We start from the raw sequence: 25,429 nt of genomic DNA, 5'->3' as shown, positions 1-25,429 counted from the left end.
GTAAAATTGTGTAAACCTGGGTGCAGACCAACAAAGTAATCATAATAGGTTAAGAATGAAAAAGGCTTGTATCATAGTTGAAAGACACTGGAAATGTTTTTAAACAGGTTTCATCTGGAGCTGTATAGATATTCTGTATGAATACATTTTCAGTATTTGGGGAAAAAAGCTGGTTCTATGAGAGCAACATGTATGTGCACACATGTATTCTTGATCTGGCACTAACAGCTGGATTCCATATCTATTGCTATAATGATAGGAAGGAGGGTCTTACATATTTTTGACATTTACGTCTATGCTGGTCACAAGTCTGAGTTGAGCACAGATGAATCCGTTTTAGCCCAGCTAAAACATACATTGAAGCTGTTATCCAATGTGAAGCAGCATCTGTGTCATCCAACAGGTTGTTAAAAACGTTTATCACTTTTCTTTGTCCTGAAATGGCAGATGAGAATTTTGATTTTAGAATGAAATACAGCAATTTTAGAGCAAAATACAGCAATTTTAGAGCAAAATACAGCAATTTTAGAGCATCCCTAACACACAGTGACACTTTCAAAGTACTGTAATAAGTGATTTTATTGACTGTGTGACCAAACGGCAAAAGTCGCCTTAAATGACAAAAGATTCATCACATTCTGATTGCATAAACAGTAATTGAGTGAAGACTTTTTTTAAAATTGTACTTTAATATGACAGACTTGACTACATAAACTTGCAGATTCCATAATAACGATGATGGTCACTTCCAGGAACTGGTGTAAAAAATATCACATCTGAAACAATATGTATTAATGTTAATTATTAAATTGTATACAAATGTGATGGCAATGTTACAATATTTGTAATTTTGGAAAAGTTCAGACTATGGCCACTGATATTGATATCTTAAATTGGAATGACTCCATCAAGGGTCAAAATTGTGTCACTTACCATAATTGCTGTCATGATAGCGTTTTATCAAGAAGTGATCCTCCTACAACTTGGTGATGTCCTTACAGTGTATACCATGATAACTTATCTGGTATTTAAATTGGTATCATAGAAGAGTGGACTTCCTAGAGTGACTTTAGCCTGGCCAGACACTGTCGACAGATATATCACATGATAATGGGTGTTTTGCCTCACTGGAACCACCCAAACCAGAATTGTCAGCTGACGTATGCCGATTATCAGCATGGCTCCTGCCAGCACCAGGCTGTAAAAGAAACAAAAAAATTCATTTAGTTTAACAAGCATATCATTCAAGTGTCATATTCATGCTATTTTCATATCACCTTGATGTAATACTTAATTTTCATGTGATTTATAAAGAGTACATTTGTATCAATAAAATGTATGTACATTAGTAGCACGATAAAAAACTTCAAAAAACAAGTATTTGAAACATTTGTATGTGTAAGGGGGGCAGCTTACCAATGTTTGTTAATAATAATTGAAATGTTACCTAGTTACTGGATAATGTAACTCATCTTCAAGTAACATTCATTGGCAGAAATTCGATTTTTGCTAATTTCACATTTCACATTATTTTTGATATCTGATCACCTGGCCAAGAATTCAGAGAACAGCCATGCTTCCCATCAATATTTGTACTTACTAACAAGTATACACCCTGACTTATCAGTTTCATAAAATTTGATGAAACTTAATTGCAACTAATAATTTATCTAATTGAATTTTTAGTTGTCTGATCAAGTGAACACTTGTTCACTACCTGTGGCCGAGTTATTCCTCGGTGACCATGTTTACATTCAAGCAATGTGGTGTTGAAAACAAAAAATATAGGCAACAAAGTACCACACATAGGAGCTTTTACTTTCCAAAGCATCCACAAGCCCACATATAATTATCGCAACATACCACTAACCACTGCATGGCCTCGCATTCTGGTAATTTTCCATGGTCTTTGGTAAATAAATATTAACCGTGCATCCTTTTGTGCTAATATTGCCGATAACTCTGCTGATATTGTTTACTTAATGCATAAGGTGTCTACTGAGGCTGAACAATCATATAATTGAATTATGGTGGTAAGCTTACACAAACATACCAGGATGTTGAGACACACAGACTAATTTAAATGTAAAAGCACTAACACCAGAAGACTTACAACCGATGATCTAGCTCTTTAAGCCTACTTGATTGCTCACCCATGAGCAGAATTTTGTACACACTTACTTGTTGTTTCACAACTGATTTTCGCCAATATTTCTTCTTTGGCATGCTGTATTTTCAACCTATGTATTAAAAACAAAATATAATTTTCAAAACTATTTACAGACTGGTAGAGATAAAGTATTAACTCATAAATTAGTTATGCTAACTCCACGTCAATAGGGAATATTTTTAATTGATACCCAGGCATCCTACAATTCAATGTTTTTTTGAATAAAAGAGGTGTGCATAAATAACAATTCAAAACACCCTGAAAGAAAATATTGTGCAACACATTGCATCATAATTGTTGTTGTGTAGTCAACCAGAAGTCCTCACAAACATGATACAATAAAACAGCAAGAGAAGAAACAATAAAACAAATCTTTTTGTTTGTAGATACCCTTTTAATTCAAATCATCTCTCCCAAGAGGATAAGATTTAAATAAAGAGTCACATTAAATAAATTAAAAGGGTTCGAAATTCCCCGGTATCTCTGTGCTAACAGATTGGTATACCAGGGTTGGTCCTTGTGCAACTATATACATCTTGTACTACTTTCAGTCGTAGCCCACATGGGCAACTGTTTTTTTTAGACAATGAAACGTCACATTTGATATATTTTTTTTTCATTGCTACCTACTACACACTAAGGGAAAAATACTGTCTTTGTTAAAACAAGAACTTATCACAAATATGACAATGAAATTAAGCAAGCAAACTTATTTACAACCAATGAACTTGAACTTGAAGTTGAGTTGAAAATGAAACAGGTCACATGTGCCATGCATGTACCTACTACTACAACTGCCACGCAACTAACGCTGTACTCTCCGACATTAGCTGATATAACCCATTCACACACCTAATATGAACCTTTAATTGTACGAACTGATGCCACAGTACACCTACGTTCGAATTAACTGATACCCGATCGACTTCACACGACCGACACGAGTCGATATTAAACGAAAACGCATTTACCGTTTTAGGTTCGTCCTTTTGAAATGCACTGTATACAAAAGCGCATCCTACAGCGCGGCCCATTCAGATATATATTCCCGGGGATCGCCACGTGCGGCGATGACACTTGAAACCGAAGTGGCAAGGAAAATCGTCCCAAGGCAAAGTTGATTTTTATCTCGACGAAGTGGAAAACAAGATTAGAATACTGGTCTGTTTATAGTCGTTGTCGACTTTCGTTTCTCTCTCAATGACCCGCTCAAACTACATTTACTTCCGCATTCATTGCAGCTGGTGCATGCTTTCTCGAACACCCTAGTCTCGCGAGAGTTATGACGTCACGTGTATACTAGAAACAGTATGCTCAAGGCAGTCTCGTGTGAAAATGACGATTGACTGTAACGTCGCCTACCTATACAAACGCGATGCATGCACATTGCGGCCGTGGCCCACGCAGCGGCGAAATCGAATCGTCATGCACGACAGTTGTTGCTGGTCTCGATCAATTTCTTCCTATTTCGGCGGAAATTGCTCAGTTGAGGAAGGGTTCAAACTGCGTAACGTTGAACGTCAAGTGAAAAAAGCCTCACTTGAACAGCACGCAAACACGCAAGCTCATTTAGAAACGGCTTTTCTGTCTTTCGCATATGGTATAGCTCTGCATGGCAGGGCTGTGTGTTACCAGCGTTATACGGCCTCTCGCCACAGCCCTGCAGACTGATATAGAAAAAACCGCTGGTCGTCCTGCAGAAAATACGGCGGGCAGTTTCTCCGCCGAAAACAGCGATTTTGAATCCAAAACTTGCATCAATCTTCGTTTTCTAGCACACCCGCCTCGCCAAAGTACATGATGTGCCCAGCGCGGCGTATTATTAAATACAGAACACGTCTTTCAAAGTCCACACAGTTTGACGTATATAGTACCGCGGAATATCTCAGGAACAGACTGTTTGAAACCTCTACTTTAAACAATACATGTGTATGTGTTCAACTGAGTTGTTTTTTTTAAGAAAGGTTTTGCTGTTGTTTCAGCGGTTCGAACAGACATCAAGTTCATCAACGCTGGGCATGGGCTGAACCGCCGTATAATATCGATGAACCACACAGACAGTCCGTAAACTCAGCTCCGTGCACTGTAGCTGAACGGATGAAAATTGACAACTGACCATGCAGTTTCAAATTCATATCAAAATGCATGCTACGCAACACTCTATATCTCAAAGTAACCTCACAACATGTCATCCCCATTGTCACTTCGGAATATTTTGACTCGGCAATGCCATTCTCAACAATTTCACAAGCACAAGTACCCGTTCACACACTACAATCCACTATACACAACTTCTCCATGTAAAAATATGCATAAATATAATAGACCATACATTTTAAAACAGGTATTGACAGACATAGAGAATAGCTTACCTTCTGACTCGTGAAGTGCATCCAAAAATATTGCAAAATGCAAGAAATATCCCGAAGTCCAGAGTAGTAGCGAGTTCAAGCTTCAACTTTTGTTTTCGCACAATGGCATGTATTGCGTCACAATTTGGCTATTACATCAATTGTTACTATTCCCTAATTACATGTCTCTCTTCAGCGTGCAACAACAGGGTGCTACACTATAACCGTAACAGCAATGACGCGTTGAAATAGGTTGAGCTGGCTCTGCAGCAGTGACGCAGTTGAAAATAAATTAACCTTGAACATTGACTTTCAATGCGTGTTAAAAAAAAAAGTCTACAATAAAACAACCAAAACATCACCATTCAAATACATACAAAATGCATGGATAATCCATAGTAATGTGGACACCAAGTTTTAAGATTCTCAAACAAATCTTTTTGAAGAACAAAGATATTCAACCTAAAAATGAAAAAAAAAATTCTTAACAATATAAAATTAAAGATATCCCTCTAAAATTGACAGTTTTTAAAGGATTTATGCTAACTACCTACACACAAAATATCGACAGATTTTGCCGAGTGGTTCCCGAGCTGCAGCATCTTCACCAATTTTCACTTTTTTGTACCCCATTTGCATATATTTTGCCAAAGACATCTTGATTTGAACAAATTCTCATCCCCAACACAGGATGCCTCAAATTACCAAATATGAAGACATATCGTCTTGTTGTTTTTGTGTTTTTGATCCGGACGGACTAACAGACATACATACATACTTACATACATACACACAGACGCCATTTTGCCACCTTATACGAATACCTCCCATTTGCATATATACATATGCATATATGGGAGCGTAAAAATGATCGATGGAAATAAAATACTCATTTCAATAAACAGTTGGTTCTAAAAAAAATCATTTCTAGCTCATTTTTTTTAAATTTAATCCAGAAAATGCGTCGGTATTGCTCTGAGAATAACTTGATTTGTTGAGAAGATCATACTGTAGTGACGTGGAAGCCAGCGCGGCTGCGGAAAACTAGCTTGCCAGTCTCATGAACTTCGAATCGTCGATCAAAATCACATCTTTTCGGCGCTTTTCTCGCACAAATTCAGCGATATTGACGTTTTTCATACATAAATTAAATGTATTGTGGAATCAAGTATACCTTTGGAACGGGCTTTCTTCGGGAAAAAATATTCCATCGGCATGGATATGGTGCCCTTGGCCGACGCCACATTTCTCTTTGACGGCACGCTTTTGAAAATGACCTAAGATGACCTTCATACTAATCAAACCTATTACACTGCCCGTAACAAAGACAACACCATAGGCGCGTCGCGAAACTGCTAATCGCATACGTGTGCCGTCTAACAGCTGGCAGTGCAATACCGAAATTAATAGGGCTATAAAAATACTCTAATTAGAAACGTTAAAAGTAGCCGGGAAAAATGCAAAACAGCCGGGTTATTTACCCGGCACCGGCTTCTAAGGGCAACACTGGGTAGTAAGAGAGTGACAAACATGAACAGAAATACCATTCTGCATCATATATCAACGACGCAAACAAACAAACAATATGCTATTCACATAATCAGCTGTTATCACAGTGCCTGGCGTGGCTGGCATTGCACCATGCTAAGTAAAATACGCTATGTGAACTTGTTGACGATGAATTACTATGATTATCGGAATAAAAGTTATCTATACTTACGACTGAACAACCAAACCAAGTCCGCTTCAGTTCGTGTTGGTTACTGAGTCAGCGGTACCTTCAGTTCGTGCATGATCAAAGTTTGCACGCTGTACATGTATTGTACTATCGATCGTCCATTTTGTCATTGAACGGTGACCGCAGAAGGTCCACGTTGATCTTATTTGTCGACATAGATGATCAGTCACGGCGAGAGTGTTTTACATGAATGCCTAGCACTCGCCTGGTGAAATGGTGCATAAATTATTATTGAGGCATAGTTAATGACTATGTTTGCAGATTGCAATGAATATTGAGGAAACTAGAGGTACTTGGGCTTGGACAAGTTTTGCCGAGTTGCAGCTCATGGGCCTTTAATCTATTTGTCAGAAATAACATTGGACAGTGTTAACAACACTGGACAGTGTTAACAATCCGCGTACTATGCATTCTATGCATAGTACGCGGCGGCCGGTACGTATCACTACACTCGCTACTGTGTGCCTATCCACCTCGAGCCTGACATGCATAATCAACCTACTATTGTCATTTAAATTTCGAATTCATTTTCGTAATCGCAGCACCGTGATCATAGTATTAACATGTACTGCGATTGCTTGTAAGTCCCATCGAAGGCAAAGTCTTTCACAGCAGTAAACAAAATTTTGTGACACTGACAAAAATATGTATCCAGTACCCTTTCCCTCTGCTGGTTTCTTCGGTACTGTTGGTGGAATTGTGTGTGTCACATAAGTTTATATTAATTGAATGTTTTTTTCCTGGTTTGCCTTGGAGACTACCTGTGTACTAGCTAGCTCATTGATATGTTTTGATAAAATTTCAAAACAATGTCGTTACACACCTCCATGTATGCAGTTTTAATTACCAAATTCAAGTGGACAAAATTTATGTCAGTTGTCAAAGACACACACATGCACTAAGGGAAACTAATTGCTATAGTTTGGCCACAGACTACAGTGGAAAGTGAAATGACTCTGTTTGATAAATTCTACAACCAAACTTGAAATAATTGGTGATGCTTTTTTGTATTTTAAATGACATTGCCCGCAGCAACTATGTAGGTGCATCAGCTTCATATTAACCATCCACAATTACACACAGCATATATGTGGTCAGCAATCCTTGTCTTCAGATTGTGCAGGACATGGGTAGTAGTAAATCTATTACATGTCATCAGCAAGTAACAAAGCTGTGGCTGAGATGTCTAGGTTAGAGAAACGCATACAACTGTATGGCTGAGAAGAAAATAATTTTATCTGTTTGCTCATACAAGATTATTTTTATATCTAACATACAAATGAAAGTAGAGTTCTTATGGAGAGAAAATATTGTCTTTGATGATTGGTCGGGCCTTAAGCATATACACTTTTTACAAAGTGTCAGTTTAGTATTATACTATATGATAATATATGTCCCATTGGATATTTAATGCATATTTTGTTATTGTCAGGGAACATGTGTGCATAACCATGCAGAAGAGGAAACAGGGATGAATCCACAACTGACATCAAGGTAGCCTTGAAACAGACAAAGAAAGGAACCGAGTACTAGGGACAGTGGTGTTAGGATGAAGGTAGAGGGACTGCACCTCCTTTTTGTAGAGGATTTCCTATTATTGGTTAGTATGGTGGAGCGACGTGCACCCTTACACTGTTCAGCAAGCATACAACAGTCAAAGAGCAGGCAACACAACAGAAGAAACCCTAAATACCAGCATCATCAGATACAGCTAGTAAACTGAACTTTTGAAGGTAATCTGGCTCATGCAAAAATTCAAATGTACATTCAGAGCACTTAGGAAGCACCATTATTATTGCATACTTCCCCTAAATAGCATGGTGATTTCTTGTAAAGGGCCAGTAGCTAGTTATCAATTGTGATGATTTTTTTCACCATTTTGTCTTCCATTTTAATGTCTTGTTTTGCTCCAAACAAGATTGTTGAAACAGCTGGTTTTTGGCTTGATGACAGAGGGTTTACATTTCAGTCAGGACCCAGAATCACTTGTCAATAACAGTACAATCTCCACATGTATAGGCTGCATTGACAAGCTGAATACAATTTTTCTCATATGCTTTCAGAAGTAGGACAAGAAACTGTTGTTAACATTAAAAAGAAAGGGTAAAAAACTCATCAAAAATTATAGCTACACTGCTACTCGAGTCCAGATTGTATCAGTTTTTAGGAAACCTCTTCAACCTTATGTACATGTAAGATGGATTTCAGACAAATTCAACTTGTTGACAGGGTACACAGAATGTTGCAGATAATTGTAAATTAAACTAATCCAAGTATCCTTCAAGTCATATTCCATGATTATTATAAAAGCTACAAACTAAGCTCACTTATAAGATTTGAATATTTGCAATAAGTGACATTATTTCAAATAAATTCATGTTATAAGATAATGGCAAATATACGTTTAAATATACTAACAAGTTTATGAAAAAAAAGAATTATATAGGTTATTGTTACTTGTTAGTCGTCCAGGGGGACTTATAGGTTTGGTCATGTCTGTCCGTCCGTCCGTCCATCCGTGCATCCGTCCGTTCACGCAGATATCTCAGAGATGCCTGGAGCGATTTCATTCAAACTTGGTACAAGGATTACTTCATATGTCATACATATGCATGTCGATTTGTTTCACAATATGATTTAATATGGCCACATGCTGGCCACTTTGTTATGTTTTTTTTCATGTCGAGAGCCATAACTCTGGCAAGTCTCAACTGATTTTATTCAAAGTTGGTACATGGACATTGACTAATGTCATACATATGCATGTCGATTTTTTAGACAGTAAGATGAAATGCTGCTGCATTGCGGCGATTTTGTTACAATTTTTTCATGTACAGAGCCATAACTCAGACATATTTCCACCAGTGTCATTCAAAGTTGGTACAAGGACATTGACCTATTTCATACATATGCACATCAATTTGTTTCACGGCATGTAGCAGTATCATGTCAATTACTGAAGTTTCGTAATTAGGCTGATATGTCAAGAAGTACTGCATCAAATTTCATGAAACTTGGTACAGATGTTAAGCTCACATTGCTTTAACAGTGAAAAAGACATTTATCAGTGTCACTGCATATGTAATGAATTTTCCTAATTAGAGTGATATATCCACAAATACTGCATCAAATTTGATGAAACTTGATAAAGATGTTGATCTCATAGTGTTGTAAATAGTCCGTCAAACTTTATGAAATATGGTACCGGTGATAATCTGTTAGTGTTAGGATAGTATGCAAAAATGTTTTGCAACATCCTGTCGATTAATTCCTAATTGACTCATTTAATGACCTTTTGTAATTAGGATGGCGGCCTACCTTGATTTTGTTTTCATCACCATGGAACTCATTCTTGACCATTGAGTGCCATCTGTATCAAAATAGTTTTATAACAGACCTAATTAATGAAGAGGACTCTATCCTCTCTGAGGACTTTTAATCAAAGTACCCATTAACAAGTGGGGACTGTGTCATCAACGATGACTTGTTATTTATATACCAAGGGATATAATTTAAACAGTATTAACAGGGAATGGACATTGTCAGTGACTCATAGCTTATCGAAAAGGTGGATATGTGTCGGTGCCTATCGTCTGTCAAATTTGTACATTCAAAGTTTCTTCTTCACTTCGTTTAATATATTTTTTAGATTAAAGTTGCTTTTTGGGGACAACAATGTCCTTCTCCTTAACAGCTGGTCTGATAGCTTTGATATTTGTTGACATATTCTTAGGGATGATCTTAATGTAATATGTTCAAATTATAATCAAATATTTAATTGCGTGTTTTTGTTTCTATTTTTGCCATTTTGGTCAGGCAATTCTGAAGTAAGCTGTCAAAGATTTCCACCTTCCTCATCAACATATGTGTCACAAATAGTTACATGTACTAGTATTACTACAAACACAGGGAAGCATTATCGACTGCTAACATTTTGATGAACATTTAAAATTAATATTTGATTTTAAAGACTGCTACAACTGAATGTAAAATTTTTTAACCTAAAAGGCATTTTGTTTCCCATCAAGCTAATTTTTTTACTTGCTATAAAAGAGACTGCATTTCCCTAAATTATTTGAAGGACTTGATATTATTACGTTAAAGTCCCTGCCTTGAGAAATATAAAACCTTCTTCATAAAAACTTTACTTTAACCAGATGTAACCCTGTCATTTCAATGCTGGTTGAATACCACACAATCTAAACATGTACATTTCAGAAAACTTTAAATCATTTGATCTAATATTATTTTACCATGGAGACTTAGGTTCTTTTCTATATTCTGATTACATAAATGTCCTATTGTATGTAACAGCTCCTCTCAATGATTCGCTGATTCAGACATTACATGGTGGAAAGCTTCATAGGATGATTTACTAAATTATTTCAAAGTGTACTACAAGTGACTATTTAGGAAATTTGAATGAAAATATGTATAGCTGACAAAAGAGACTGGGAAGCCCGGTATCTCTAAAAAAATTTGACAGGTGTAGCGGAAGAAAAATCACTAGAAAGAGATATAAAACCATCATGAATAAATGGTTCGAAATACCCATAATGCTATCTTGAGAAGAATTGACCTTGACCTCATTAATTGGGGATGAGAGGGATTTAACCTCAGAAAATGTGTTGCACACATTATTAGACTCTAATTGAGTTGATGAAGAAATAAAGCCGGGGGCTTAGATCCACTTTGACCACTTTGACCTTCACGTTTATTTTCAATTTGAAACAATCTGATATTAAATGGCTCTCCTTCTTACGATAATTACAAGAATGTGTACCAAACTGTTTGTCAGAAGGAGATTAAAACTTGGGATCTGATGATGTGGGAGTGTTACTTGAACTTTGTGATCTGTTGTCATTTGATTTCCTACTGTCCTTTGAAAATTCTTGGATGTAAAGGAGGAGTTAAATTTACCTGCATTGTTACGATATGATAAGGACTAGGACGGTTTGCTGAGAAATGAAGATTTGTGGGTCAATGAATAATCATCAGCCAAACGTGCAGCAACCTCCAATGTATCTGCCTTTTGTTCATTGATAAACGTCTTGATGTCACTCCGGATGCACCTTTTAAATTCCTCAATCAAAACAAGCTGTCGTAATTTTTCATAATTCTGACTGACCTTTCAGAAGAAAACGAACGATCAAACATTTGTTCTTTTATTCCAGCAAATTCAACATAAGTTTGATCCTTCGCCTTCTCGCAATCCCTACATTTCTGACGGTAAGCTTCAGGCACCAACTCATAGCTCTTGAGAATTATTCCTTCACAGAATCATAATTTGAAGCCTGCTCTACTGACAACTGAATATAAATTTCTCTGGCTTTACCCACCAAAGCACTCTGCAAAAGCATAGACCAGGACTCCTTAGGCCAATTCAGACTCTGAGCAATTTTCTCAAAATGAAGGAAATATTTATCAACATCCTTTTCTTGGAAAGGGGGAACTAACCTGAAATGCTTAGTGATGTCAAAATTGTCTGAAGGGAAGAATTTTCCTGACTGTCCAAGCTCTAAACGTTTTATTTCTACCTGTTATCGCTGTTCTTCTAATCGCAATTCTTTTTCTCTCTGTCTTTCTTCCATTTCTAACTGCATTTGTATGACGGATTCCTCAAATTTGCCTACACTGACTAAATATTTGACAATATTGAACTGAATTTCCTTCTTGCGCATAGATCTTTTAACTTCTAATTTAAGGAAATCGGCCAGTGCGATGAGGTTGTCTTTTTTGAGGGAATCAAATGCGTCCTGATCAAGGTCATCCATAAATTCGTCTGGCTTGAATTCCGCCATGATTGAATTTCGCTGAGTTCACAGTGTACAGTAGTTTTGAAAAGGCTGTCAAAATGTTGTCAAACAGCTCAAAATATTCGTCTCCCGGACGAGCCCCCAATTTTGTTACGTGCAGAGAAAACGAACAAAAGGGTGAACTCAGCAGTTAACGTTTAAACAAAATTTATTACGAAAATAAATCTAATTGCTAAGTCAGGGATAGAGTACAAGCTTTAAAAGTGTACAGACTACTTATCTCAGCTGGGACGGCAAAGCTCCAGTCTCTCAGAATTGTAACAGTCAGTCGGATGAATGAACAGTTCTTTGGCTTGCAGACTTGAAGTTGCACAAAGTCCACAGTATAAATCCAGCGTGGCAGTGAAGGTCTTGAAAAGTCTTATGAATGACTGCTGCTGGAGTTTCGAAACACTTGTAGTAACACACAAGAGACCGATCCCAAAAGTCTGACTTGAAGCTGTGCACGTCCCTTTTTATACCAATGTGCTAACATAAGGGCATACAAGAACAATCTAGAACTTTTATTGGCATGCTAATTACTGTTCTAAAATTATCTCTCTTACACAACTAATTAATTTCCAGAACATTCCAAACATGACTAATTGAATTCAAGGTTGTGAGGTCATTAAGGGCAGTGACCTTGAGAATGTTCTAGATTAATTGAACTCAGGTCATGATGAGTGTGTGAAAATGACCTACATAACAATATGCACTCGCTGACGCTCGTGCATATATGTCGTGGACTGGTCAAAATCTCGTGTATACCATCACTAAGTGTGCTTTATCGATTAAATATCGGTGATTATCAAATACCCATGCCCATATCGCCTCATCCTAGTAACGTTTATGGTAAAATATCGGCCGTGATATTTCAGGGTAAACGTCAAGATATGCAAAATAAACGTCATTGGTTTTAGAGGGTTCCCGAACTACATTTGCAAATGGAAATCTGTTTGAATAATTCATTGAACTGAATTATACATAAATTCTCTCTGACTATCTTATTTTTAATAACCGCTTTTCTTTCAATTGTGATATTATTTTCTAAAGTACAGCGGTAGATTTGTACACCGAAATATAGGTTTAAAGAGGCCAACATGTTCCACTAATATGTGATCACAATTTCATTTACTTTAAGGTTATTTCATGGAAAACATTATTGGTTTGTTTCTGAGCTTCCATCGCCGTATACGACTCAAATGCATTAAGACACATTCATTTCGGCACTTGGATTTTGTCTTTGCTTTGCTGATGTTAGCTTGTTTTGAAGCCAGTGAACTTAATGGTATAGGCGACCTTTGCTCGATGTCATAGTGGCAAATGATGCCTTGCCACAACTGTGCATAGTACGTTGCCTAGAAAAATGTTATTATTCAATGCAAAGCTTATATAATTTTGTCTCAATATGTTTGGCTCTTCATGCAAATGACAATATTGTGGTTATTTTTTCATGTTGGAGGAAATACGTTGAAAACCAAGAACGATTTTAATCATAGAAAATCGTATTTAAATCACATGTAGCATAATTTTATGAAAAGCGCATTTCTTATTTCAAAAAAAGTATTTGTCACTTGTAATATGTAAATCTTTAAACCCAAAGTTGTCAAGTTGAAATTGTTCCGGTTCACTTTCAATCGAATGATTACTATGCGGCCCGCGACGTTATAGACAAGTTACCATTAAATCACATGGAGCGTGATGTTTGATAAACGAGACATGCAGTAATTGTGTAATATAGAGTTTCACTAATAGCCGGCAGCGGTTTCGGCGGATTTTTTTGGGAAAATTGGAGTCTTTAATTGTTAAAATATTTTTTAACTTCTGAAATGATTCGAACAAGTATCACAAGCTGTGTAATCAAACTATTCAACGGCTTTCATTTTAAACAAAGTTTAGTAGACGAGCGACTACTACGATCGCTGTGTAGCATGGTCTAGCGTGTACTTCCTGAATAATAATCGGAATTGCAATGGACGACTCTACTGGCTACCTGAATTACTGGCTCCTATTTGGTGACCTTTATATTCGCTAATGATAACGTGCATACTACACCTTTCGGCCGCCATAAGCTAAATTTAAAATGAAGAAGCGATCACAAGGATAAGCTTCGCTGTGCGATCTTGAGTTTTAAAGCGCACCAAGGAACAAGAAAAGGATAATTATGTGGAGTTTAACTATTTTCGAAGGCATGATTATTTCTCACGAACAAAACTTATCAATATATCACGATTCGAATTTTAGTAGGCTAACTTGCGTGGCATTGCTGTAGGCGTTAACATATATAACCAGCTAGAGGTACGATATGTACTGCTTTTCAGTCTACCCACAACAATAAGAACTCCCTGAGTGGTATCAGACATCTCGACTCACTTCAAAAAGATGGTCAGGTTAAATGAATGCGTTATTTTGAACGTACAATTTTCATATCAAGGTTCTAAATTTGCATACACATATAGTAAATATCCATCCGAATATTTTTTTCTTTTTGCCAAATATGACTATTATTGTCATTTGCAATAATCATAATCATTGATAAATAAATTATCCTTTTTTACCTCCCCAGTGGTATAAAAGTTGTTCATTTACAGATTTTCAAACCAAACATCAGGTTTCTTAATTTTAAGAATAACATAGTACAATTATGAAGTTAAAATATCACAGTGTTTCATTCAGGATGGCATCAACACGAGAATCTTCCCCCTTTACCGGAGAATATAGGGGGAGTGGGGTTTCACCAATTCATGGTTGTATCTCCAAGTTGTGACTCGCACCATTTCATAAGGCTGGGTATCCTTGACAAATCAATTGTACTGCCAACATTTAGTACAGATGTTCATCTCACAGTTTTGTAATAGCATGTTGATCTCAAAGTTTTGTAATAGCATGCAAAGACATTTAGCTCAATCATGACAATCAATTGGTGATTTGCATATTAAATGAGTTTTTATAATTAAGGTGTTGCATGTCTAAAAATTATGCTGTTTTTGGAACGTTTTTTTAGTGTTTCTTCTTGTTCAAGTTCATTCCAGTTTTCTGTCAGGGCTTGCTTGCAATTTTGTGTCTTTACGATGTACGTGCTATACATTACAACTTCGCCGATGCTATGTACACCTATTAACGCCTGTTAATCGGTTGCAAAAAGCGCCACCAGTATGCATTTTGCGGCGAAGTGTAATGAAGTTAGTTGCTCTCAGGATAAGGTAATGAGGAGATTATTGACGATGAATTTTCTGGCAAGAATTATGGCAATGCGGACCATGATATGCTCACCCTCAATCGCTCAACACGATACGGACTGTGGCAGACCACTATCTCCGTGGATTGACCATGGTGCTAGAAAACTTGAAAAGGACGTCTCTTGCTTGGAGGAGGGACTGTCACAGTAATAAATCGATAACGGTTTTGGCCGTGCAATGCAAGACTACATTGGCATTTGACCATGTGTACCTAGACGTGTATATATCATAAGCGGCATATACAGTGGTGCAAAGTATTGGTGTAAGCATGGAGCCAGATCCGTGTCTAGCTCCATGGTGTAAGACTACGACTTTATTTTTGACTGACTGCACCAGCGATGGTCCGCATCAAACAGCAGTACATGAGAAAATTTACACGGCTTATTTCCATGGAATCTTTCCATTCTTTGAAATACACTTGCACCTACCGTGAAGGCACACGTCCCAGCCGTAAAACATTAGTAAAAGCTATGTTTTCATATGAGTGACGTGTGCATGTGCGCAATTTTACTGTTGCTAAAGAGTGTCGATCGACCTTGTTCTGTTGTGAATGCTAAAACACTTCTCTGAGCCATAGACCCTCGAGGGTCTATGTCCGAGCATAGCATCAATAACTGGCTGTGTAGCAGAAGTAACATCACCGAAAGATTTTATTTGCTGACATTTTGATGCTACATTCCCTCTGCTTTTAAAAAACTTAAACATCTGTCTGGTATCAACGGCCAATGGGCACTTTTTTCAACGTTTTGACTCATTGTCGGATACGCCATGGCGATTATTGGCAACTCGCGTGGAGTGTTGACAAGCGACGAAATGAACAAATGTACTACTGTTCAGCATATCGTTGCCTCGAAAATTACTTGTAGGCAGATTATTTCAACTTTTCAAATTTTCACGGGAGCAAAAGATAATGGATGTAATCAATATTTCAGATAATTTCCTGGAACTACCAGGCTATAATCACATGACCCAATCATTACCCATTTCTGAACGATCCTGTGATATTATGTAGTGTGTCATGATCAAAGTTTCACTTTATTACAACGCTGAAATTCTTTCGAGAAACTTAGAAATAAAGATAGATAATTTTTACCATGAATACACGCCAACGAGTTGAAGACGTTTAGCAGGAGCGGAGATTAAACCCATGGGTCACGAATGCGTTCTGATCTGAATAAAACGTTGTGTATCTTCAGAACGGCAGTGTTTAACACAAGCGGAGTCGTCTTTTTCTCGAGACTAGACGTACCGAAGTTGACCGGGTAATAATTCATTTCGCTTTCGAGTTTCTTCTGAGTGATTTTCATAAAACTTCTGGACCAGAATTTCAATTTGCATAAATCAAAATACAACATTAGATAAACAGACAGACAAATTAGTATATAGATAGATCATCTCCGTGGAACACGATTGGAACTAAATTGGGATAATTGGATTGGCAGAATTTCTCAAGAATTTTGCAAATTTCTCTAATTTTACACCATATTTGCTTACCATCTTTAAAATTTTATACACAATTTACGATGCTGTTGAAATCTTATGAGAAAGAATCAGTGCATGATAGTATCTAATGCAATATTGTTCAAAACATATGAACAATATTCACATTTGGATGAAAATATAAGAGTTTGTCTGTAGTTTCTTCATTACTGAAACACTAGTAATTTTGTCAGTTTGTCATTTTTCCTCGACCAAAATGAAGCTTTCCGATTGATTTACAGTAAAGTCAGTCGGGGTCTTTTTAAATGTGCCCTGACTCAATTTTATGTTTATGAAGCCTTAAATTCATGAAAAAGTCAGGGGCATTTCAAAAGTGCCCTGACTCAAAATTCGTCAATTAGAGAAATTTTATGCATTTGTCTCGTTTCTTCGTATATTTACACAAAAATGAACTTATTTTCATAAAAATGAATCCGATGAAAGAGGCATGCAATATCGTTGTGTTTTCGTTGTTTTGTCCGATGAGAACAATATTTCAAATTTTACACTATTCTATCATTTTGTAAATTTCAGCTGTACAAATTTCGATTTCATTGCATTTTTCTAATAATGACTCTCATCCAAATTTCCAAAATTAGTTCCAATCGTGTTGTGGATAGATAGATTCTGTGTGTGACAGCATGAATGTATGGTGACACCGACTGTGTACGTAGACAGAAAAGAAAAGGGACAAAGAGATGAAAAACAGGGAGAAAGGAAGCGGTCATTGTTGGCCGCGTTCGTTCAGTGAAATTTAAAATCGACGGAGGCGACTCTACACCAACAGAACTCAAATACCAACATTGATGTGGGAAACGAAAATTGGAACTTCATGGTCACTGTTTTGGCCATGAAATGATGTGATTTTAAAGTGACATATATCCTTTTAAAAAAATCAGCGATGGTACGTCACAATACTGTTTCAGCTGTGTCATTAGAACGCACGTCTGCAGTTACATAATATGGGGATTACGATATAGGCGTTGGTTGCCTTTCAACGACAACTCGAAGTGAGAGATATCCTTGTTTTCGTGAAAATTGTCTTCCTTCAGTGACTGTCACTCTCACCGTGTTTTTAGCTCAGGAGGAGTTTTCAAAAATAATGTGTACCACCGGTAAATTGCAGTTTGTAAGCTCTGTTCAAGAAAGGAACGCAGTCCTCGCTTCTAGCAATTATGCTGGCATAAACATAATCGAATTTGAAAGAAAAGGCTAACAACGTAAAAGAGAGCTCTGCAAAAAGCATGCCAATCACTGCCAAAGGAATAATTTCGACACGTTTTCATGCTCCATGAATCCATGAATGTCCTTCAAATGTTGTTTCAACAAATTTTGCGATATTTTGATCGCATTATTTAGACAATTAGAGGTTATTACCCAATATCGCCTGTTCCTGTGTCGTATCAGCATGAGTGTCATTTGTGCTGCGTCAGACACGAGACGAAGTCGAGTGTCTGACGCAGCACAAATGACACGAATGCTGATACGACACAAGGAACAGGCGATATTGGGTAATAACCGATTTATCATATACCCATGCCCATAATTTTAGGGAATTTTACTAATAGAACGAAAAACCTTTAATTTTGAGGCTTTACTTATTACGCCTTGCGCATAAATATCAGAATGTTTATGTGAACAGGCTTCATTCATAAAGTATACGACGAAGATGTCAACATCACGCGCGACGTCGCTGCAAGTCGTCCATATCTCAATGAAACCCAAGAAGAAAGACACCGGGATACAAAAATCGTCATACAGAAGGAACATTTTAAGGTGCAATATGCTATTACAACTGTAATCGATCAAAAACTGCTCAGCTTTAAATCTATCCTGATTTCGATCGTCGTACGGCACGGAGCTCGCGCGGAGAGGGGACGCCATTTTGTTAGTTTACCTTTAGAGTTGCCATGTCAACAGTCGTCGCGCGCGCGACATCGCTGTCACGCCACGCGCTCACTACCTGTTCGGTGGAGACTGTGCACAGTGCCGGCGCCGTGCGAACGGCAGAATGTTTGCTAGAACTTGACCAAAAAAATACCATGGGAAAACATTTCAAGACTCAACGTGATATTTCCGTATTTTGCAACCAGAAATACCCGTGTTCCTCGAAGCCCTTCAAGTTTTTACGTCGGCGACATCGCTTCGCAGGCGGGGAGCGGCAGCCATTTTGTTGTTTACGTTGTTTACCAACAAACTGCTAATGTAGTTCGGGAAAACTCTAAAACTGATGACGTTCATCGTGCATCTCGACGTTTACCGTGAAATATCATGGCTGATATTTTACGGTGAACGTCACTAGGATGTAGCAATATGGGCATGGGTATATGATAAACATGACCTAACCTTTCGCTAAAGGAGATAAGCGGCATGGACACGTGATCGAGATGACGTGATCCACTGCCGTCCGCAGATAGTATTCAAAGTTATGGTGAAGCGTTCGTCTTACACTTTACGCGCTTTGGTGCAGCAAATACTGAGTCCGAATCACTACAAATTCAAGTAAATCAAAGTCCGAATCAAAAATCTTTATCTACGACTGTAACTGAACATCATTCCGTTCGAGGCCCGCGGCCCCCTCATTTTCACCGGCATAAAAATCGGCGTCATTAAGGGACTTTCAATTTTGTATTTTTATATTTATTGATTCGGATGTAGCTTTACCTACACTTGGGGTATTTAAAAATTGAATTCGTTCTCCACTGCTTGATGTAAATGTTTTGCTGGGAGTGTTTGAAGACTGTGAGACAATCACAATTATCTTGCTGAATTAGCAACCTCAGGAATGGTCCAAATTTTCATTACGATTTTCTTCTGACGAAAGTCCTTGTCTGATTCAAAGCGTTTGATAATACTATTGTGACTAGCAAGGCTACATCGGGATGCAATGCACTCTAGTCGAATACATAGACAATGCCTCTGTCTTTCTTGTGAGGTGAGGTGAGGTGAGGTAAGGTATTACAGCTGCAGCTATGTCATAAGTACGGGCTGAAACAAAGTAGGAGTTATACTTGCAAAATGTAAATTTTAGTAGCAGTCAATACTACAAGCTATAGAAGTCGAGCGAAGTCTGTAAGTCACGGTCATTCCACTCTTTTGTGGAGTTACCGTGTTTATGTCGAACTGGCTTCGACCATTTTAAGCTTTTGTGCCAGGTTTTGGCAAAACGAGCGTCTTTTCAGTTCTGTTGTACAATGTCGAATGGCAATTGCCCAGTGGTGTCAGGCTTTGAAAATACCAATAACCTTGACGAAACCACATTCCCTCTTGGAGGGACTATGACGAAACTAATATGCAATCAAACTTCACAGGAGAAATAGGCGCTATTTCCACACACTGCCTTGCATGCAAATGCTGTTCGAGTCTTTGATTTTGGTATTATCGATGTGTACGTGATTCACACCTTGCGACCAGCATAGCATATAAACTAACTCCTAAATTCGGGTTGCATACATGGCGAGTTAGCATCGGCGAAGTTGTAATGTGTTGTTATTAAGACTACCGTACGGTTGGTGGTGTTATTTTTTCTACTTGTCCAAGTTGTCTTTTTCTGCTTTTATGATCTGTTTCTTTGAAAATGCGTTCTTTTTCATTGTTTATATTGTCGGTCTTGTTATTTTTCACAAAATTGTGTGCCTTTCTGTGTAAAATCGACTTCGTTTTTGCATGTTCTGATGTAGTTAGTAAAGGGAAAGCAAGTCCACACATCGCTCATCTTTTAGTTGTTTTCTATTTGCTTATGAAATTTTGCTTATCGTAAGTGTATGTCATGTTTAGCTGTTTTATTTAGTATGTTGAGTAGCCCTGGCGAGTCGTACTCGTAATCTACTTGTCTCGATGTCATTTCTCACTGGAGCGGAGAGACTAATGTGACACTGCAATTCTTTGGTGCTACGTTTCGAAAACACAGTTTTCTTCATCAGTAGCTTAAAATTCATTCTTTAACACTTTCACCGCGGGAGGGCGCATTCTGCGCCAACGGCCAGACTGCGGGAGGCGCATAAACGCGCCAAGAACGTACGCGTTTATGTGCGTTCCAGTGACGTTGGCTTTGTCTAATCTACATCATGTTTGTTGACTATTTCCTCAAGCCTAGAGTAGCGTACGAGGTAGAGGTCAAACCTAAATGAGCATGCGCGCCAAATTTGTAAACAAATGCTAATTTACTCGGTCATTTCTCCGCCGTAATTTGTAAGGATCGTGTGATCAGTTGTTATTTTTCTGTCAAGGGGTATTTAAAAATGGCGACGCGGGCACATTTTAACACTGACTAAGCCCTTGAGCATGTTTTTCTGGACAGTGATAGTGGAATTGTCACAGATCGTGAAACTGAACTTGACGGAGATGGCGGAAGTCAAATTTCAAATAATAACTCTAATACCGAACTTGAATATGTTCCCGAACAAGTTGAGCAAAGACGGAGATTGCAAGCAAGTAAGAAAGGTAGGCCAGCTGAGCATGCTGAGAGAAAGTGCTACAAAGGGTCGGTGACCGACGTCACAAATGCCGATTGGGTATCCTGTGGATGTTGTACGACATCAATCTATCAGTGACAATTACACATCGGACTAGCTGCAAGTATATAAGCATATACCCTATATAACATATCTCTCTTTGAATGTCAGATGATACCTGTTGTTCGAAGATGAACTTGTAATAAATATGCATATTTACCTCCTTTATGTTGAATTTGTTTTAGAGTATGTGTTCCCCCTGCTTAATTTGAGTTAATATAATGTAAGTAGAATTTTTTAAGTGTTACGCTGAGAAATAATACATTTATATATTGAAATATCAAAAAATGCAACATTTTTTGAATTTTTTGTCAAATCCAATATGGCCGCCATTATCACGTGACCTTCCAGATGTGTCACGTGATATTTTGTTTATTTTTATGATGCTCTGTCATATTGCAATACTCACTGAAAAAATTGTCCCGAATACACGTATAGTTACAAAGATACAGCTAATGCATGTAAATAATATTTATAAGGCCATATATCCATAGAAAACTACGCACAGGAATGCACGTATAAAATTAATTACGCAGTGAAAGTGTTAACTCAACGCGACATCAAAACCCTCGCATTTAGTTATAGTGTAAGGTCGGCTGTAAGGAAGTGTCCGCACACTAGGGAATCTTTGTCGCCATTGGTGTCTCAACCGGTCACAACATTTGAAAAAAATGAATGGCAATATTCATGTTTAGAGTACTTTTTGTTTGTTTAATTTTTTAGTGTATTTTATCCTTTTTTATTTTCTTGTCTGTCAGTGGCTGCCTGATGCGCTGTTGATGAGCAAATAAATAAAATGAACAAAATAAAATAAAAATAAATTCTCATCGGCGAAGACTACAATGCTTACCGGACAAGGAAAACGTTCTTATATTTAACACGGCATCTAAAGTAGCATTTTGAGATTTGCTCTTCCTCCTACTTCTTTCCCAAAAGCAACTGCATGAGATATGTTTCCCTTTGTCCCTTACCTTGTCTTTTAGATCGACTTGCTTTGCACGAAATCAGACAGACCATAACATGCGAAGATGAAAAAGACAAAAAATATTTAAAAGGCGGACACTTACAATAAGAACTGACAAGCTGACGCCTTTGATTAGAATCTTATAACGTGTCAAACATTTGAATTTAAAAATACTAAAAGAAATATTCAAAGAACTATTTGAGAAATTGAAGTACATGGCTTTTCAGGTCGTCTTATTTATCTATAGTTATTTGGAATATCGACATATCAGTGCATATGTGGCATTTTAGAAATGCGAGTGTGAAAATCTTGTATGAATTTTAAATATGATTATTGAAACTTATCTTTCGAACTATCTGTTACAATTAAAAGTAGAGTTTGGCTGCAAAATGTCATTGATTCTACTGACTTTATAATTAACATAATATTCGTTTGCAGGGCGAGCCTGTCACATCAAAATAACAATTCAATTTGAGTCTATACCAATCATTATATCAGACAAATCTCAAGGATATAAAAACGTATCCCATCTTTGTAGTTAACTTGTTAATATTGCCTTTACTGCAGGATGGTGATACGCCATTGCACTAGGCAGCAAGGAGAGGTGATGAGAAGCTAACCAAATTACTGTTGGAATACAAAGCATCAGTTGACATACAGAACAAGGTAAGTCAATACTGTATCTACTCGCAAATGTTGGTTCACGTGCACAACATTAAAATAATTGTTTAAAGGATTTTTGGTGTGCCATAAGGTTTCCGCCATACATTTTTCTTCAGTTTTCCACATTAAAATTAGGTTTCACTGTATGTAATAGCATAAAAAATGAAGAAATGGTAACAAAAATTAGAATGACGTGCTTTGAGGTTACGGCTATAATCAAATTATTTCAATACAAATGTCAACGGATAAGGGTATAAAACCGTTGACAATGCAGACTGTAATGATTTAGTTATATTGAATACTGTGGCTCCTTTGAAACGTACCCAAATTATTTCTTCATTCATTAATTGATTTAGCGACTCCTTCCTTCCTTCCTTCCTTCCTTCCTTCCTTCCTTCCTTTATTCTTTCATTCGTCCTTTTGTTAATCCATTTATTACTCATGTGATCACCTGATGTTTCGTTGAATCAGAAATCGCCTCTAATAACATATTAAATACTTAAATCTTCGACACAAGATCAGAGTTAGGTATTCATTTAAATTTTCACCGAATGCTAAAATGTACATATTTGCTTATCTCATCACGATTACGAAGCAATCATAGCCTAATGTACCACTCAGGAAAACAACTGTGTAGCAAAGTCGAGAAATTTGGTGCCGAGTCCGTTATCCTGTTTAAAAAAATACTTCCCGATTTTACTACAGCAAGGTGATACACCATTACACGATGCAGTTCGTAATGGTTGTGAGAAGATGACCAAATTACTGCTGGAACACAAAGCATCAGTTACATACAGAACAAGGCAAGTCACATCTTTCCTCACAGGTTAATACAATGACACTTAATTATAATCGTGCTCAAGGACGGAAATATAATATATAATCTATTATTATACATCTACCATCGAGAACAATAGAATTTTGCGTGCCCTAAAAAAGCCGTACGGAACGCCCGTTCCGTAACACGTACGGTTTCAAGGCGCCCCATCCCCTGCGGCTGTATCTGCGCGTTCACTGTTGAACGGTTTCAAGGGACCCATTGGACTAGTGCCAGAACATGTCTCGCGCGCGCTCTGTACGTAGTAGTGTAGTGCACACAAACTATCCAGAACTTGCAGAAGCGCGTCCGAGATAGCGTTCCACACTTGCGCTATAAATCGGAAGAAAAATTGTTGACATTGCACGAAACCGGTCATTGCTTTGACAATTTGATGCCCCAGTCACGAATATTAGATGTATAATAATAAGGTTATTAGGAAAATACCGCAAATAATGCACTCGAACATTGGCGCCGCGCATTGCGTAGGGCGATACGCTGCGCCAATGTCCTCGTGCATCCTTTGCGATATTTTTGTGATAACTCGGACATTGGGGCCGCGCATCACCAATGTCCTCGTGCATCCTTTGCCGTATTTTCGTAATAACCTAACAATGTTTGGAATATGTGAGAACACAGCCCGAGGATGAGATCTCATATGCGTCTTAAGAAGAGCTATAGGTTGTAATAATAAAATAACAGAAAGAGATATTTAAGAACAAATACGCCCTTCATATGTTCCGAGTCTTAAAACTTTATCAACAATTTGCGGTCATTCTGAAAAAATGTTTAACAATATATAGATAGTCTTAATATCCTATCTTGCCGGGATTCTATAGTTCCATATTATATTATTGGACAATGGAAAATCATATCGTGACAATTAGTTCTTACACAAGACCAGAATATTACCAGTGTAGTAGGCAGAAGTTGTCAATTTTGAGAATTGTTTGAGATAGGCAAAATCTCTGAGGTGCTAACTCTTTCTTTTATCTCAGTAGGAATATTAAGTGGATAAAAGCGAATCAATCGTTCCAGATCTGTACATTCACATAATGACGCTCTTTTATTAGCAATGCAACAGTTGTTAGAATATCAACATGTGTTTAATTGAAAAAATATACAGATAAATTCTTGGATCACACACAATCTATATGGCGAGTAATCATGTTTCAATGTAGGCTGAACAACCGAAAATCAACAAGTCCGAGACAATAAGTATAGGTTATTACGAAAATACCGAAGACGAGGACATTGGCGCAGCGTATCGCCTGGCACAAAGCAAAGGGCCATGAGCGGCGCCAAAGTCCGAGTGCATTCTTTGCGGTATTTTCGTGATAACCTTATTAATATACATCTTACATTCGTGACCAGGCATCTAATTGTCAGAGTAGTGACCGTTTTCGAGCAATGTCAACAATGAGTGTTTCGATTTATAGCGCAAGTGTGGAACGCTGTCTCGGACGCGCTTCTGCAAGTTCTGGTTAGTGCGTGCACTACACACGTACATACAGAGCGCCGCGCGAGACATGTCATTGCGCTCATCCAATGAGTCCCTTGAAACAGTTAAACAGTTTGAGGTTATAAACGGTACGCTCGTGTATTTTGTTGTGGATATAAGACCTCTAATTTTCACCAAGGGGTCTTCTATACGCAACAAAATATTACTTTTTTGGCAATGAGATTAGTACTATAGTTG

General features: G+C 37.6%; 1 long non-coding RNA gene across 1 annotated transcript; it reads right to left on the bottom strand.

The window, feature by feature from the left end:
* Positions 1-280: 280 nt before the first annotated feature.
* Positions 281-3,178, bottom strand: LOC139124598 (uncharacterized). Its single transcript, XR_011549974.1, has 4 exons — positions 3,142-3,178; positions 2,182-2,240; positions 934-1,198; positions 281-435 (listed from the first exon to the last, which is right to left on the bottom strand). It is a non-coding gene; the product is annotated as an uncharacterized lncRNA (long non-coding RNA).
* Between the last annotated feature and the right edge of the window lie 22,251 nt (positions 3,179-25,429).

The sequence above is a fragment of the Ptychodera flava genome (assembly GCF_041260155.1).
Source record: "Ptychodera flava strain L36383 chromosome 23 unlocalized genomic scaffold, AS_Pfla_20210202 Scaffold_24__1_contigs__length_23054250_pilon, whole genome shotgun sequence".
Taxonomy (NCBI): domain Eukaryota; kingdom Metazoa; phylum Hemichordata; class Enteropneusta; family Ptychoderidae; genus Ptychodera; species Ptychodera flava.
This window is presented reverse-complemented; position numbering and strand designations above follow the sequence as displayed.